Raw genomic sequence first — 16,458 nt, 5'->3', positions numbered from 1 at the left:
ACTTTAGCTATTGGTAGCTGGGATTTTGACAGCAAGTATCCATGTCATTGACTTACAAAGAAGTTGTGACTATTCCTCTCTATGAGAGACTTGGGAACATATTTATGTGTCCCTCAAGGCACCGGAGCATCACTCTTTGTAGACCTCCAGCTGTGCACACTAGTACCTCATGTCTATGAGGCCACGGCAAGCCACTTTGCATGATTTGGAATGGCTTCCTAGCTATGGAGTGTGTCAAGGCTGGACAAATCACGGTGTTGCCTTACTCTGCACTTGAGTGGCATTCCACGAGGGGGTATATTCCCACACACCAATAACAGATTGTGACACTTCCCCAGAGTGACAGAACCATGTACACCTGGGGAAGCATTACCACCTTTCACCTCCTGAGGTGACTAATAATGACTTGTAACATATAGACATTCTGCACGGACCTATGCAAAATCCACCTACATGAGGGCCAATATGAACCCTTAGCTAGGTCCTGTACACATACATTTTGAGTTGAGCTTTCATTGGCCAACATATTAGGATGTGGTATACTGTGATGAGCCATCTGTGAGAATATGGAGATGAGTGACAACAGTGATATTAGACACACAACACATGCTGATGACATGTAAACCACAGTTTAGGAGCATTTGGTATAGTCATTTTTATCTAGCCTCACTAGTGTCTGACTTCCGCCCATTATGTGGTGCCTGACCAGATGTCACATGCAAACATGTTGCAGAGGTCACTGCAGGCAGGGTCTGTCAATGTCATAGAGCCTACAATGATATGTGTGTTTTCAGTTTAAATTCTAGTTGACACATGTGATACACAACATTACCTAGTTCATTTCATGAGTTTGGCAGAGTTTATAGATTCCATATAATGTATTTATGATTTGACTGGTCACAAAGTAGAAGTTATTGCCCTCTTCTGACCGTATTTATGTACCGGGTAGTGATGATGGTGTGGTTGTGGTGCTCTGTGACCTTGCGTCCCTGATGGCACAGGGACCTCTACTTCAGTGTGTGACTGTACTCTGGCTGCATGCGGCAACAAAAGGGAAAGGTCATCAGACACAACCAAGACATTTGAATGTGTGCAATCTGTCTCATTTGTAAACAATTGCATTTACATGGCAAGAGTAGTAGTAAGTGAATGAGGGACATTATCTATTGCCTTTTACTGGTGTTACATGGACAAGGCAGCAGTGATAAGCCACTGTTTGAGACTGGGGAACTGGAATTTACAATTGCCATTACAAAGGATTCTGAGACTTGTAGTGCAATGGACCAGTTGAGACACATGAAGGTCTGACTCACCATGCAGATTGCACACATTTGGTACACTCATGGTCACATTTATGGAGTATCACTGATATTGCTTATTTGGTGTCATTGTTATTATCATCACATATTACCTAGCACCACATTGAGGTCATCACTCACAGGCAGCCCATGAGGCAGGTAGGGGTCTAGGGTGGAGAGGACGTCCCTTTATCCTAGTGTACTTCTCCTTCACCCTCCTCTTCTCATTCTGCCACTTCTCTTTGATGTCAGTCACTGTCCATATGTCCTCCCCAATGCAGTGACCGCCATGGCCAACTGCTGCCATAGGGCTGCCTTCTGTGTGGAACTGCTGCTTTAGGCTGGGAGGCCATGTAGTCTCTTGTACCTCCTGATGATGTATTGGAGGATCATGGTGGCCTCCTCCTCTGTCTATTTCTTCGTCTTCCTTATAGGTAGCATAACGTCTGTAGATGCAGAGCAGACAGGTGCAGTGTTGTTGTGGAGAAACCCGAACCTTGCTTGTGGGCTGCTTTTATCTGTTTTTTGCTGCAGGGCAGCAGGTGGCAATAATAATGTGCAGGTGCATGTAATTACAATGATTCTGGACCAAGATTGGATGATCCGCCCCAAGTGCGAATGATTCGCCCCGAGTGCAGATGATCTGCCCCAAATATGGACGTAAAGATACTATTCGTAACTTACCTTTGTGAACATCAGGAAGTCATAAACTCTAAACTGAGACCAAGAGTCTACGTTTACCTTTGTGAATCCGGCCATATGTATGATACCTTAGATGATACAAAGATCTGGAAGGACCAACAGAATATGCCATGATGTGTAACACTGTATAGGGTAGTTAGGCAGAGGAAAGGAGGGAGTGAGGGTAGTTTCCGGTTGATTGTTTGGACTTTTTCACAATGGACAATGGTAAATGCTCTAAGTTATATCATGCTATAATATCTGTAAAATTGTTTGTAAACTACACAGCAGATGTGTGTTGATATCTGGCTGAAAGGATGTCAGGGAGATGATCGATACCTGTGTTGAGCACTATTGTACCATGTGTTTTTGTTGCAAAATAGTAAAATAGCAATTAAATGTGTCTAAAAAATACTTGCTATGTAAAGTTCTTGATATTAAGCCATTATGCTATGTTGTATTATTTTATTTGCTTTTGGGTAAAATTCCCATTAGGCAAACACTGAACAAAGTGTGAGTGGCCGCTGTTCAACACACATTTTGTTTTTACTTTTTTAATGTGAAATGTGTCCTCACATACAAAATGGACGTGAGGATGCATTCTGTGCTAAAATATAACCTTAAATCCAAACCTTGCATTTCTAATAATTTAGCATACTTTTCTGTAATTTTTCTGAAATTTTGCATAATTATGCAAAATGAAAATTATGTAAAGTTTACACACCCCAATACTAAATTGCAGTTTCTTTAAATGTAATGTTTGAATGTTACATCTGTTAGCCTTAGCTGTGGCTGTATCAGGGAAGGAAGTGGGAAATGGAAAGAGATCAGATGTGTGTTTGCCCAATTAAAGTTTTTGTACACAGATTATAGAACTGCAGAGCAATGGAGTTCAAAACTCAGTAGTTTTTTAAGGGCACTTCAGATACCATTGTTTGTAAGCCTAGGCTGACAAATGTTCCAGAGAAATCTTAACTTTAGTCTTCTTGTTCTGTCCATATGTTAAAGATTTCTTTCACAATAATCTGGATCAATCCTTTCCACAGTATAGATACAAGATCTTTAAAATTGTCCTCAAACCTCTGGTTGAATATTTAGAAGTATTAGTGTAGGAGGCTACATCTGTGGGTGGAGTAGTGAGAAGTGTAGACATGGACCTCCTTTATGGGGAAATTCATAAAAATTGTAGAATTGGCACCTGCTTGCCTATGTTAGGGCGATATACAAATGACATGTTGGCTCTTCTCTATAGAGGAGCCAGTAAAATAGAAAATGTAGGTCAATCACTAGACCACTTAATTCCCTTCAAGGAGCATCTTCCGATATCATTTATAAAAAAACCTGTGATCAGTATTGTAAGGAAATATGTTATTCGTTTAGTGGGGTGGAAGTCCCAGTCACGTCACAAACCTTGTCAGGGTGAACCACAAAAAGTCACTAAATTAACCTGTGCTTATGCACCTGATGTCTTGGCAAAAGCCTTAACTTAAACCAATTGAGGAAAATTTAGTAAATGTATTAAATAATACATTTTAATACCAGAATGACAAGAATCAAATCAGTTTAACTTGATATATTTAATTTTAAAGAATTTGTGTGGGTTGGATACAGGGCCCAAGTTAGAACCACTGAGGAGTTACCTTCTGAATCCAATGCAAAGTTTTCCATTCACAGAGGAGGAGGTGCAAGGAGTAGATAGAGCTTTGCAGCTGTCATCACTGTAGCACAAAGAGACTGTTGGGTGTCACAGATGGCGTTACTGTAGCTTTGTAGTTTTACTTTCAATATCATTGTGGGCAGCAGTCTTGGCACAAAGGGGCCATTTGCGGTTTCAAGGAGGCCAAATTTCAGGATTTTCACCTTTTCTTGGGGAGGAGTACAGCATGCCAGCAAAAACTCAAGGACCTGAGAAGGCACATCTTGGAGATCAGAGACTCACTCCGGGAAAGGTCGGCAGGGCTAAGACTGGTCCAGGAAGAGGTCTAGGCCGGTCCAGTTGCAGCAGGTCAGCTCAGCAGTTGCAGGGAGGCCTCTGAAGCTTGTTGAGTCCCTGGAGCTCACACAGATAGTCAGCCAACTGACCCTTAGAGTTACTCTGATTAGTCTGGGATGAAGGCAACATGTCCAATACTCCTTCTCAAACAGCAAGGCAGTCCTCAAGCAGCAGGGCAGTCCTTTTGTTAGCAGTATAGTCCTTCTACTATAACTTCCATAGGTCTGGGCGTGCTCTGAAGAGTGGTTCTGGGGGGCCAATATATACATCTGGTGCCAGCCTTTATGTGTGGGGGACACCCTGTCCTACCCCTACATCTGGTTCTGGAAAGTTCTTCTCAGTTATGTGACCCAGGACACGGGTGGCAGGCACCAAGGGGCATATTTATATTCTGTTTGCGCCGAATGTGTGTCAAAAATGCTGACGCACATTCGGCGCAAACCTTGCTCCATATTTAAACTATGATGCCCGACCCCGTGGACGTCAAAAAACTTCTGTGTGCGTCATTTTTTGGATTCAGGAAACTGCCTTGCGTTAATGACATGCAAGGTAGGCGTTCCCGTCCAAAAATGACTTTAAGGCCTGTGCACCTTATTTATACTCCTGCGTCATTTTGACGCACAGGAGGGGGCGGGGCTCAAAAAACGTCGCACAGCCTGATGTGAGCTGTTTTTTAACACCTGGGTGAGGGCAGGCGTTAAGAGATCTGTGGGCTCACTTCCATGGTCTCAGACCATGGAAGCAGTCCAAAGGTGCCCTTCCCTGCCCCCAGGGACACCCCCTGCCACCCACGCCCACCCCAGGAGGACGCCCATGGATGGGGGGACCCATCCCAGGTAAATACAGGTAAGTTGAGGTAAGTATTATTTTTTTATTTTTTAGAGTGGCATGGGGGGCCTAATTTGGGCCCCCCTACATGCCACTGTGCCCAATGGTCATGCCCAGGGGACAGAAGTCCCCTGGATATGGCCATTGGGCAAGGAGGCATGACTCCTGTCTTTGCTAAGACAGGAATCATTTCAATGGGGAATGTGTGTCACAAAATGGCACAAGTCCGGTTTGAGCCATAATTTTTTAGTCAAACCTGACCTGCACCATTTTTTGAAGCACAACCCCTATTTTCCCCTACGCCGGCGCTGCCTGGTTTGAGTCATTTTTTTTACTCTGAGCAGCCTGCAGCGCCGCTAACGTCAATCCTTCAATAAGGCACCCGCATGGTGCTTAGGAATGACGTTAGCCGGCTGGAATTTTTTGACGCAAACCAGTGCTGGCGCTGGTTTGCGTCAAAAAGTATAAATATGGGCCCAAATGTGTTGGACAAGAAAATGCCAACTTTCAAAAAGTGGCATTTTCTGAATTGGGACTTAAAATCCAACTTAAATAAAAAGGATCTTAAATTACAAATCTTTTGAGGTCAGTTTGACTTTCCTATCTGTTCCCAATCAATATTTATCGTTTATTAAATATAATAGGGTAACCAAATGTTATTCAATGGGAGAAAAGGGGCATACAGTAGTGAAAAAAGAAATGGAGGAGTTTTTCACTACCATGAAATAAAACTTAAACCCAGATGTCCTACTTTGTAAATACAATTCACCCTCCCCTGTGAGCCTTTAGGGCCTCCCTTCACGGTTACTTATAAGTATTAAAAAGACAGGTTTAGACCCTGTAAAAGGTTTAGTTTTTCAGGTCAAAATGGCAATTAAAACTGCTCTACAGGCTGCAATGGCAGGCCCAAACCATGTTTTTGCAGTGCTATTTTATTGAGTGGCACAGTGAGTGCTGTAGTCCCACTAGCAGCATTTAATTTACAGGGCCTTGGTACAAGCCCTTACGCCATAGGTGTGTCACATCTTTTGATGCTCTGACAGTGCACAGTGCAGATCCATAACTATGAGGCCATGCAAAGCTACTTTACATGGCTTTTGATGACTTCGCAGATATGGTGTAAGGCAACCCAGTGCAAGTCGTTGTGTTGACTTAAACAACATGAGGATGGCATTTTATTGACTTTGCAGTAGGCTTTCCCACACAACACCCATGGGTTTTAGTTCATACCCAGATTTACATGGATCTGCAAACTTAGTAATGCATCAACATCTTACACATCCCCAGAGCAGGTGCAATAAGGTGAAATATCTTTATCTTTTCCTCTTTCTAAGTCTTTCTAAGTCTGTTGTATTCTGCAGCACACATAGAAAGAGGAACAAGCTTCCACGCATGAAACAATCCTGCATACAACACAGGCACCCTCGCACTAAGGTGCAAGTATGTCTTTGATGGTGCTCAGCAGAAAATTGTGCACCATCACAGGTGAAAAGAACAGAAATGCACCATATCATGTAAATACTGTACATTACTAGTTGGAGTAGGGCAGTAGAGCAAAAATACTCGCAGTGCTGCCCTACAACAATTTGTTGTAAACATCAATACTAGGGACTTAAAAGTCAATTAAATGTGCCAAACATGTGTAGTCCAATTTTACCACATCATGTTAACTACGCTTGCGCCATGGCTGACACCCACCTGAGTATCTCTGTGCTTCACTAGACTCAGTGACATCAGTTGACTTAAAATACCCTTGTCTTCAAATCTTTATAAAATTTAATTTGGCATGATCTGTACGGGAACGAATGTGGTATGGAAAATTGTTCCAAAGTGAGGGAGGAAGATAGGAAAAGAACATACCATTGTACCTAGTGAAATGGTTGCAGGGACCATTAAGCAAGGCATTGTCATCAGATCTAAGGTTTCTAAATGGACAATAGTAGCTAAGCTTCTTCTGCAGGTAGCTCAGTACCTTTTCCATAAAAGCCTTTTGAGTGAGGCAACAGATTTAAAAAAATTATCTTTTTCTTACTTGCAGCCAACGTAAGGCTCTCAACAATTGATAGGAGGCAGAACCTGAAGGCAGATTGCTAACTAGTCATGCAGCAGTAGTCTGTACTACTTGCATTTGGACATCAGAGTCTCATTAGCTGATGCTTATAAAGCATTTCCATAGTCCAGCCTGCTAATAATTAATGCTTGTACTAATATTTTCCTAGCAGAGGAGGGAAGAAATGGAAACGCTTTCCTCAGCAAACGCATTGTAGCAAAGCAAGTGCCACAGATGGATGAGATGTGCTTTTTTCATTTTACGGAGGTTGATCAATTTTAATACCAAGATTCTCTACTAACTGCCAGGAAGACAGAAGAGTGCCCTAGTTCTGAGAACCAAACTCAGGAGACTATACAGTAGCTGTGGGGCTTTACTGAACAACGTAATCTCAGTTTTGTCACTGTTCAACTGCCATCAATTCTCCATCATCCAGACAGCTAATGCTTGCATATTATTAGAGAAGCGCGCTTTAACTGCAACAAGATTGTGTCCAAAAGAGTTGCGCAGCTGGCTGTCATCAGCATATGATAATACCTTAAAGCCATATTTTTGGACAATCCGAACGGGGGGGTCACATAGATGTAAAATAACGTAGGGCTTAGGGAGTAGCCCTAAGGGACCCCCTTGTTGATTTGCATTGTACATGACTTGAAGGAGCCAAGTGAGATCACCTGTGTTCGATTTTCCAGGAAGTGTACAACCCATTGAAGAACTTTCCCAAAGAGGCCAATTGCATGCAGCCTACTAATCAGCATATCATGGGAAACAGTGTAAAAAGCGGCCGAAAGGTCAAGCAGCACCAACACGGATTGAATACCTGCATCCAGGGAAAGTCTAATGGAATCAATGACTGTCACCACTGCAATCTCCGTGCTGTGAAATGCTCTGAATCCGGACTGCGGAGGTTCCAGGATCTTATGCTGCTCCAAGTAAACTGAGAGTTGTTGATTTATTAAACCTTCCGTAGTGGAAAAAGTGAAATAGGGTGATAGATAAATTCTTAGGGTCAAACTTACATTTTTTGGGTATTTGAGGAACCTGTGCCACTATCCAGACTAGAGGAAATTTCCTAGTATCTTCTAACAGGTTGAAAAGAGACCTAATGACAGGTGCAATCAAGTTTTATAAATTGGCTACAATCCTCAGAGGGCACGGATTGCATGGAGAGCCAGAATTGCCTTTCTCTAGTGTTCCCTGGACTTGGTCAAATGTGAAATGTTCAAACCTGTACACCTTAAAGATGCTATTTGGTGGGGTAAATTTATAGTTAGAAATAGGTTGTCAGGCTGTTTGGGAGGATCAGGCAGGTTCTGATATTAGATTAAATTTTTCCTCAAAGAAGTCTGTGAGGGAGTCACATGGTTCTTGTGATGCCAGGATAGCATGAGAGCAGACACAAGGTTTAACAAATTAATTTAGCGATTTAAATACTTTTTTGGTCAAATTGCCTGCTTAATCAATTTGTTTAATGATGTGAGTTTTACCAGCTAGTTTAATTTTCTTGTGGTAGTTGGTAAGCATTCATTTATGTGCTTCTTTGTCCGTAGAGTTTTCAGTCTGACGCCATCTTCTTTCAAGCTCCTTACAAGATAATTTCTCTGTTCTCAGTTCCACAGAGTACCATGGAGTGTGAGATCTACTCTGGGTCCTTGAGGCCCATTCATGAAGAGCAATACTATCAAACACTGACTTAAGAGAGTGGTAAAACCCTGCCAAATCTGAGTTAACATCACTGCCCTGTGTGGTCTGCAAACATTTGAAGTTTTTGCAGAAGGAATCTGGTAAGACTAGTTTGAATTGACTCACAGCTCTTCTACTTGCTTTCCCTGTCATGTCTGGCCCTTCTATCTCAGGTATCCGAAAGCAGATCATATAGAGATCAGTCCATGTAAGGGGTAGTGGGGAGTCACTTACCAAACATATGGTGTTGGTAAAAATTAGATCTAAAGTGTGACCTGCCATGTGAGTAGGGACCACCACTTTCTGAAGGAGGCCCAGCATTTTCAGGTCAGTTAAAAGCTGGGCTACCTCTTGATTTGAAGAATCTTCCCCATGATCATTGAAGATGCCCAGTAGTAGGAAACAGTTTGACAACAGTACCTGTTGAGCAATATCTTCAGCAAACTGGTGACTGAATTCATTGTTGGATCCAGGGTGGGGGAAGGGTGATAGATGAGTGTCCCTTTCCAGTGTTCATCCATTGAGAACTGAACTTTAAAATTCCACCCCGTCAGCTATTCATGTACCAGATATTGGCTGTGTCTCGAAAAGCAATAGCAACACCACCCCAATTCTGACTTCTCTGTCAAGTCATTTGATAGTTGTCAGAGAGTGCTCGGGTAACGAACGGGAGGACTGTAGTATTCAACCAAGTTTCCGTAAATAAACGGAACTCAGGTGACAGTGAGGAAATGAGATCCCAAAGTTCTGTAGAGTGTTTGGGTTAACACCTAACATTTCTAAAAAGGCTGCTGGGCCTCTGAGGGTTGCAGGAGGGAGTGGGATTATAAGCTGACGTGAGTGTCAGAAGAGCCCTGTCCCCTGATGTGCAAGTAACAGTATGTATGGACCCAGATTTATAAACCCTTGCTCAAGGGGTGATATGAGTACAGGAAAATCTACATACCCTGCAGGTGAGAGACTGGGCAGTCCAGACAAAGCAGAAAGCGGCTGGTTCAAAACTTAGCCTATTTATCAAGAGACATAAACCTGTCTCGGAGTTGGTGTAATGCTGTAGAAGAGTAGCTCCTTCATGCATGAGTCTGACTTTGAAGGTAGGAGATGCAGGCGCCCGGAGATGCAGTTGCCCTGGCTCCAGGTGACATTTGGGTGTGGACAGGCACAGACCGGCTTACGTGCATCCGCTGTGCATCAGCTCTTGCTTTGGCCAAAATGGCAGTTTCAGCCATCAACCAGGAAATGGGGCAGGAGTTAGCACTCTCTCTGCTCAATCAGTGTGAAACCGAACAGACCGGGGAGTGTACAATGAGTAAAATCAGCAAAATAACCTTAAATAAGGCTCTAACATTAAAAAACAAGCATTTGCTCGAGTTAGAGCTATTAGCGTTGTAAACTCCTAACCGGACATTTCTTGCCACACAAACTAAAAGAAAAAAACGAAGCGTGATTGTGCTATGTAAAATCGTGCTGCGTGTAAAAGAAAAAGATAAAGTAGTCCAGAAACCATGCTGAAAACATGGAGCTACGGTTTTCAGTAGTTTACCGGTTCGGTGTAGGTAGGCTAAACACCAGAAAAGGCATGACGTATGCATGCCATTCATGAATGAAAACAAGCGGATTTTAAAAGGCAAGCCCACGAACCAATGAAAGTGACTGACGTGACATGGGCGTGGTTAGAAGCCCAAAGAGAGATTAATGCACGGGATGGAGCTTTTTTCACTTGCCCCTAATGAGCATATATGATGCTCTTAATGTGCCAAATAAGATTGTCTGCTTGCCTGTGCAATGTTTTAGGAAGAGAACACAAGCAGTTTGCATCAAAGTAGCAGTATTATGTGGTATGACCGAGGGTCTTACATGTAATCCTAGCATGTTACCCAGAAGTTAACTTCTGGTTCACACTAGTAAACCTTAGCTCAGTCCTAGTAAAGCGGCATAGAACAGCCAGGCTACTTAAAGGAATGTGTGTTCACAACACCCACATGGACGATAAACAAATGACATGACTCGAAAGAAATCAAACACCAATTTAGAAAAAAATGCTAATTTTTATCTTAATTTAGAAACCAAAATGAACTTTGTATCTTACATACAACTAGATTTGTGAATTTTTAAAGTGTTGAAAAATAGAGTACTTTTAATGCCATTGAGGTCAATGGGAAAAATCAGGGTGCAATCAGTCACTTGTGGGGTGAGCTCTGGGGAACCCACTTGGAGTTAAGGTCTTGTGGGTCCCTAGACCAAGTCTTAACAGTCAGTTTCCAGCTACCTTGGTCAAGGAGTCCGGGTGCAGAGGTGCTCTGGCTGTCCTTGGTGCTGATGGGATCCGTGGGAACTGTCAAAATTGCAGCACTTGACAAAAACACACTTTAGGGTAGATTCACACTCTACTCTCAGCAAGTAGGGGCCTTTGGGATTTCAGGACCTGGATTCCACAGCCGGAAGTTCACCACCATGTCCGGTGGCTCCGGGTACAGAGGTGGCCTTGCAGGTGTCAATCACAGGACTGATCGTGCCAAAGATGCTTTGCTGCTCTCTCAAACTCACCACCGCCAGGATGCAGGAACTCAGGAGTGGGGTTATTGTTGCTGACGTTGGTCACTATGCTGGGAATTGCTCTGGAGTCAGTGATGTCCCAGAAGCCGTCAGTTACCGAGCTGGTGACAGACAAGCCTTGGTAGCAGCAAAAGTAATCCATGGTTACTTCGTTGGCTAGAGGTCACCCGGAAGGAGGTAGTGGCTTGATCCTTGGCGAGAGCCTCACTACCTCACTACTACTGCTGGGGTGCATATCACTGATGCATCTCGTGATCCAAATTTAAATCTAGTTTGATACTCCTAAGTCTGATTATCCACCTAGCCTAATTTTTGTTCTGAGTTCGATCTCTCGATTACCACCCCTAGGATGTATGAGGGTCTGACTAATACCCATGTATTTGATTTGTGGAACCTCGGATATGGGATGTTCCTTATTAATATGGCGAACTGTAGGTGATGAGGGATCAATGTTTCTCAAGGAATGCATATGTTCTTGTATCCTCTCTTTTAAAGACCTAATGGTACTCCCTAAATAGATTTTACCACAGTCACATAATAATAGGTAGACCACACATTTAGTATTGCAATTAATAAAAGTCTGAATCTTATATGTTTGCTCCCATTGAACTTGAAAGGAAATGTTTTATGCAGAGCTATATTGCACATATTGCATTTACTACATTTATAGAAACCAGTTAACTTCACAGGTTTACCACGTTTCCAGATTTTCTTTAACCGGTGGTAAAAAAGCTCTTGCTTACCAAATCCCTAATGGTGGTACCCCTCTTATGAATCATTTTGGGTTTAGATGTCAGGATTTGTTTTAAAGTACAGTCGGTATGCAGAACATTCCAATGTTTAAGTAAGATTTTATAAATGTCTTGACTATTGTGACTAAATTGTGTGCAAAACCAGATGTGCTTCTGTAATGTCGAATGTTTGGTGTTATTACGTTTCCTCAAAAGAGACAATCTTGGCAGTTTATTGATCTTACTTCTAGCTGTTTTTATAATCTTCATCAAGTAACCTTTTTTTTAAATCTCTTTTCTAAATGATCCAATTCCAACTCACATATATCTGCCTTGCTACAATTACTTTTTATCCAAGTCATTTCTCCAAAAGGTATGGTGTTTTTTGGGGTATTTGGATGTGAGCTATCTGCATGAAGTGATGAATTACAGGCTGTAGGTTTGCAGTATATTTTAGAATGGACTATATTGTTTTCAGTAAATATTTTCAGATCCAAAAATTGTATATGATCCTCACTGTATTCGTATATCATTTTTATGTTAAAGTCATTTATATTCATATAAGTACCAAATTCTAACAATAATGACTCTACTCCTGTCCAAATCATTAATATATTGTCAATATACCGTCCCCAAAAAAAGATGTGTTCAGTCAAGTGTGGGGGACCATTTTGCCATATATGCATCTTTTCAAATAGGCCCATATACAGATTGGCATAAGAGGGTGAAAATCGTGAACCCATGGCCACTCCTTGGGCCTGTCTGTACCATTCTCCCTCATGAATAAACAAATTATTCTCTAATAGAAAATCAATCATTTCCAACAGCATATCTGTATGTTCCAAATATGAAGCTGATCGATTTGAGAGAAAATGACAAGCGGCTTCCAATCCCTTGATTTTTGGTATACATGTATATAGGGAGCTGACATCCATAGTTACCCAAATCATCTCTGATGACCATGTAATATCTTCCAACATCTCTAGTATCCTGCAGATAAGACGGTACGTTTTTTACAATCGGTTGTAAGTAACTGTCAATGTATTCCGAAAGCCCCTCAGTGAGTGAGCCAATACCTGATATAATTAGTTTCTGGTATCCACTGGAATCCTTGCTGAGAGCAATGAGTTTTCCTCACGGGCACACATTGATCATACATTTCCAGTATACGGTCTCCTCAGGGTACTTAATTGTCCTTTTGTTCCACGGCAGCGGAGTTCCAAGACCTGTTGTCGGTGATGGCATCTTCTTTGTGCCTCTTCTCGGATTCAAAGTCAGAACTACGGTTCTTGTGCCAAGGGATCCCCTTAAATTCTGGTTTAGGGGATGTTAGGGGTGTGAGGGACAGTGGCCTGTCAGCATGGACAGGGTTGGAAAGACTTTGGGGGTCATTCTGATCCTGGCGGCCAGGGCCACCGACCACGGGAGCACCGCCAACAGGCTGGCGGTGCTCCCACGAGCATTCTGACCGCGGCGGTTCAGCCGCGGTCAGAAGCGGAAAGTCGGCGGTCTCCCGCCGACTTTCCGCTGCTCGGGGGAATCCTCCATGGCTGCGGAGCGCGCTCCGCAGCCATGGGGATTCTGACACCCCCTACCGCCATCCTGTTCCTGGCGGGTCTCCCGCCAGGAACAGGATGGCGGTAGGGGGTGCCGCGGGGCCCCTGGGGGCCCCTGCAGTGCCCATGCCTATGGCATGGGCACTGCAGGGGCCCCCGTAAGAGGGCCCCGCAAAGTATTTCAGTGTCTGCCATGCAGACACTGAAATACGCGACGGGTGCAAACTGCACCCGTCGCACCCCTGCAACTACGCCGGATCAATTCTGAGCCGGCGTCCTCGTTGCAGGGGCATTTCCTCTGGGCCGGCGGGCGCTCTTTTGGAGAGCGCCCGCCGGCCCAGAGGAAATGTTAGAATGGCCGCCGCGGTCTTGTGACCGCGGTGCGGTCATTTGGCGGCGGAACCTTGGCGGACGGCCTCCGCCGTCCGCCAAGGTTAAAATCAGGCCCTTTGTCCTTGAGTGGCAGACTAGGGATTACACATCAAGGGTGGTGAAAGCCTTTGAGGCTCACCACTTTGATTACTGTAAACACTAGTCATCCTGGGAGGGAGGAGGTGTGACCTCCTTCGTGCCCAAGTACTTTGTCTCTGTCCTGGGTGAGGGGTTAGCACAACTAGCAGGAGGGCAGATTTGTGTCTTGGTGGCAAGTGGCTCAGGAGAGCCAAGCAAGGAAAGAGAAAACTGGTATCTTGCTGGGCATTCTCTAAGGACACCACGGGGGTACCTGCTAGTTAATCCATGGGGGGAATCACATTTGGGGACTGCCTGGCTGCCAGCTCATGTTATTCTATGGACCCCAGATAACTTGTGATAGCATTTAGTTTTAAATGTTATCACAGGTATATATATATGCTTGTGTATATGTGACCACACTCCTAATAGAGTACATCCTGCCTCATGGGCTATAGGAGGCCTGCTGTAGGGGGTGACTGACCTGTGCTATGGGCAGTGAAGGGACTGTGCCTGCACTTGGTGTGGGCAGAGTCGCACTCAAGGGGACAAACTGCTCATACAAGCTGCCATGGCAGCTCTGCAGGTTTTGCTTTTACTGGGTCACACATGGTGGCACAATCAGTGCTGCAGCCCTGGTGACCCCTATAATCCCTGCCCTGGGTACCACTGGTCTCAATTACTAGGGCCTTACGGGTGGTAAAGTCCTTGCCAATTGGGTTTGCAAAATCTCAGAAAAATTTCAGGGAAAGATCATTGGTCCTGGAATATGGTTAGCAGACCTCAGCACACTTTCAGTTCAAAAGCAACAGTATCCAGTAGCAAAAAGTGGGGGGTGATTATCCACAAAGGGGACTTTACAACACACTTTTACCACTGGTTAGTGGTGAAAATGTGCAGAGTCCTAATTGCAACAAAAACAGGTTTAGCAACGGAAGTAAAAAATCTAGGGGAGATTCTTCCAAAAGGGCCAGGTCCAACAAGTATATTCCATACACACCTTTTCACTAAAATAAAATTCTCAACCTAAAAATGCTCAATGTCTACACCTACCACTTAATAGCGTATCTTAGTCAGGAACATTATAATGAACAAACCTACAGGCATATTTCAGTAGAGAGGTTTTATCTCACTGCAGGGATGTAATCCCTTGTTCTCAGGTCCTTCTAGCAGGTGACCATATACTTACACAGTACACAGAAGCAAAATGTAATGAGAATGATATCTTAAGTAGTCCCTGATAATGGACATGTGGCACTAACATGGTGTTTATACTATGATTCTGATGGTATTATTTTTGGAAAATAAGCGTAGAGTTCCGTGGCATAATTTTAGTTATGTCTGGTGCAACATTGTGCTTTGTTATTTTGTACACAATGGTGGTCATTACAACCCTGGCGGACGGTGTTAAAGCGGCGGTAAAACCGCCAACAGGCCGGCGGTATAAAAATTGCAATTACGACCGTGGCGGAAACCGCCAACATAGACAGCCACTTTAACACTCCGAATGCCACGGCGGTACAAACAAACAGCGCAGCGGTCACCGCCAACAGACAGGCGGAAGACAATGTACCGCCCACACTATTATGACAGGCCAATCCGCCACCTTTTCCAGGGCAGATTCACCGTGGATAAAAACACTGCGTAAACAGGAATTTCGAAGGGAAAACGCTCACCTCTACACACTCCACGAGGAACGAGGACACCAGAACTCCAAATTCTACCTGAGATAGTCTTCCTGCTCCTCTACCAGGAGCACGAACGCCGGAGGCGAAGACCACGGTGAGTACTGCACCTACGACACAGGGGAGGGGGGAGGGAAAAAACAGGGACACACACACGCAACACCCCCACCCTCACCCACTATAACACACACAAATGCATATCAATACATCACAGTTACACCCCCCAAACCCCCTGGAAGAATGCAAAGACAATAGAATATTAGTGTAACCATTGTAATATATTAAAAACAAGTAGGCAGAAATAAATATATACACCATGTACAAAATAAATACCAAGCATAGGAGTCCAGGTAGTGCACTAAGAAAGCCAGTGGAACACTGGGACCACACGGTATGGGCGAGGCCCACACAAGATCCCCGACCATGATGGAGAGAACACTGTAGGGGCATCAGATACCAAGAAAACAGGCACCTCAGGGGGAGGGAAAGGGGGGGCACCTCAGTCGCTTCAGTTCACAACGCCAAATCCAAGAGGGGGTCACATGCCCACTGTAACATCCTGGGGAGAGCAAAGCCACAGTCTCTCAAGTCTCTACAGTGGGTGGGCTGCCCACTGTTCAATCCTGGGTCGGGCAAAGCCACAGTCTCACAAGTGGATGACAGTCTCCACTGGTTCTGGAGGGGTCATGGTGCCCAGATTGCTTCATCCTGTTAAGGACAGAGGGAGTGGAGGACAGTCTCCACTGGTTCTGGAGGGGGCACGGTGCCAAGAGTGCTTCATCCTGTTAACGACAGAGGGAGTGGATGACAGTCTCCACTGGTTCTGGAGGGGGCATGGTGCCCAGAATGCTTCATCCTGTTACGGACAGAGGGAGTGGATGACAGTCTCCACTGGTTCTGAAGGGGGCATTGTGCCCAGAGTGCTTCATTCACCCTGTGATGGACTC

This window comes from Pleurodeles waltl, chromosome 5 (assembly GCF_031143425.1).
Source record: "Pleurodeles waltl isolate 20211129_DDA chromosome 5, aPleWal1.hap1.20221129, whole genome shotgun sequence".
NCBI lineage: Eukaryota > Metazoa > Chordata > Amphibia > Caudata > Salamandridae > Pleurodeles > Pleurodeles waltl.
The sequence above is the reverse complement of the archived record's forward strand: the minus strand, read 5'-3'. Positions refer to the sequence as shown.